Source organism: Podarcis melisellensis (genome assembly GCF_964234715.1).
Source record: "Podarcis melisellensis genome assembly, chromosome: Z".
Lineage (NCBI taxonomy): Eukaryota > Metazoa > Chordata > Lepidosauria > Squamata > Lacertidae > Podarcis > Podarcis melisellensis.
The window spans coordinates 12192389-12194888 of NC_138547.1; the positions used below are offsets into that span (position 1 = coordinate 12192389).

The 2500-nt window shown below is 44.7% G+C and overlaps 1 protein-coding gene and 1 long non-coding RNA gene across 11 annotated transcripts in view; one reads left to right on the forward strand and one right to left on the reverse strand.

Annotated features, from left to right (window-relative positions):
* Positions 1-2500, forward strand: part of MAPKAP1 (MAPK associated protein 1) — a 187172-nt gene that overhangs the window by 57060 nt on the left and 127612 nt on the right. The gene's annotated exons all lie outside the window — the stretch shown is intronic.
* On the reverse strand, positions 540-750 carry LOC309361361. The gene is made up of 2 exons (XR_014164448.1): positions 681-750; positions 540-587 (listed from the first exon to the last, which is right to left on the reverse strand). It is a non-coding gene; the product is annotated as an uncharacterized lncRNA (long non-coding RNA).

Sequence of the window (2500 nt, forward strand, 5' to 3'; positions counted from 1 at the left end):
AGAGGACTCATAACCGTGAGCAGGATGCTACCCCAGAAAATGTGTCTGTCATTTTGGCCTTCCTATTTCTTGCTGTGGACCCCAAGAACACCATTTGAAAATAAGTGGGTTAAAACCCCACATCAGATAACACAACCGTATAAAGTCCTCTGTTGTTCAGTGCCCCTTGTGAAAACATTTCAAGGTGTTTTGTTCTTTATACGAAGCCGTTGCCCAGTCTTCCTCTGAGTCCTTTTCCCGTTAAGCTCAAATTGCTTTTTTCAGAATGCCACGAAATATTTAATGATCTCTGTACTGCATAATATGCTGCAACCAGTGAGTTGATTTTTTAAATATATATAATGCCTCCACATCTGTTAATAAAAACAGTTGTGTTACTTTTACTGACATAATATGATTTATAGCCAGACTTGCAAGATTAATTTTTCTTTTGGTAAAAATTCAGCATGTCATTTTTCACCTCAGAATCATATTGTCATTAGACATAATCTTCCTATTGTAAAGAGAAAACCTGAACAAATAAACGGTTTGGCTAGCTGTTCTGCTGCTCTTTTCATCACTCTTTAATTCTTCTCTTCAGCAAATTTCTTAAATAAATGGGAAAAAAGCACAGTGTTAATCATCGCTAAGGGAAAGCGCCAGTGCTCAGGACGAGTCTTAATGTTGTCTCTATCTCTTACGAAATGGGAAAGCAGTGGCCCAGTCTGAAGATGTGTGGGAGCACGGGGGACCTCCAGTGCCATCTCAGCATATTGATGTCGACTATGGCATCATGCTGACATCACAGATAGAGCTTACCCAAATATTCCAGTGTGGAACCATAAAGGGTGCAACATATAGGTTTGCATTCTGTGGCACTGCGACGTGTTTGGTTCTAGACTAGAGCTTCCACTTCCCACCCTGGGCAATTGCTAATCTTGCTTTTCACCTTCCCGATCCTAATTTTTCATGCAAATCTAGGGTTGTGATTCGACATTATATTTCAAACCCTGAGCAAAACTCTTCTTGAAAGAAATCTCACAGACAAGAAGAGCTGGCCATGGTAGATTTCACTGGGCATGTGAGGGAAATAGAAACCAAATGCCTTAAACCGCTGTGAAGGGGCCTCACTCTAGCTTGAATTGTCACCAATTCAGCTGGCTTTTAAAATAGGAGTAGACAAAATAATGGGGGATAAGGCAGCCATCATGCAAGCAGCCCCTGATTGTGTTCTGCCTCCACGGTCAGAAGCGCTATGCCTCTGAATCCCAAATGCTAGGAATCAGAAACAGGGAGAGTTCTGTTGCACTTGGGTCCTTTTGCAGGTTCTTCATTGAAACATCTGGTTGGCCACTGTGAGAACAGGATGCTGGAGTAGAAGGGACTTTGGCCTGAGCTGCAGGGAGGTCCTTCCCACGTAATGCTCCAGGCCCGACAGCTCCCCTCCCCTGAGATCAAGAGGTGGAGCAGGGCATGTTAGATCCCTCCTCCTCCTTAGGATTAAGGCCCATGAATTTGGGAGCACGACTGGGGAGGAGCACCTGCTGGAGTTTGCATAACTAGGATCAGTGTGTACTGCTCACCAGTGTGTGTATTTATTTTTTAAAGCACCAGCTAACTCAAAACATTGAGGACGGAGAAACTAGAAACTTCTCCCTGACATGCTAGTTCTCTTTATGCAGAGATGATGGTGGTTAAGTGAGATTATTTAAATACTTCCTCTATCTGCAGTCTACAGTAGTACAATCCAGCAACAAATATATATAGCATGTTTTAGAGAGGTCTGATCATGCGCCATAGCAGCCTCCTTGAGTCCCCCACCCAACTTTATCTAATAGCTCCTCAGGGCCTGTGATTAAGACATCAAGACACAGTGATAAGTGAGGTGTGGGAAACCTTTGGCCGTGCACATGCTGCTGAACTACAATTCCCATCCCCCTGCTCATCAGTCATGCTTTCTGGGGCTGCTGGGAGTTTGTAGTTCAGCAATATCAGCCGGCAGAACAGGAGGAGTCAAAAGTTCCCCACGTATGTTTTAAAATCTGAAAGGTTGTTGTCACATAGATGACGGAGCAAGATCCAAACCAGCAGATTCAAGTGACAAGAAAGAAGAGCTTTCTGATGGTACAAGCTGTTCAACAGCATAGCACAGGCTGCCATGGAAAGTAGTGGACTCTCCTTTGAGCAGAGCCTGGTTGGCCCCCCGTTGAGGATGCATTTTTGGAGCAGGAGTGTCTGCATTGGGAAAAAGGGGGGGGGGACTGGATGACCTTTGAGGCCTCTTCCAACTCCTATGATTTTACAGGGCAGGTGTGAGAACAACCTTTGGCCCTCCAGAGGTTGCTGGACTACAACTCCCATCATCTGCAGTAAGCACAGTCAGTGGCCAGGGTTGATGGAAGAGGTTTGAAACCTCTGGAGGGACAAAGGTTCCTCACACCTTTGATAAGTGCATGTAATTTTCTATAGTGGTTTCAGGTGGTCAGGGTGCTTCATGTGTGCTTTGCTTGCAATCCATACA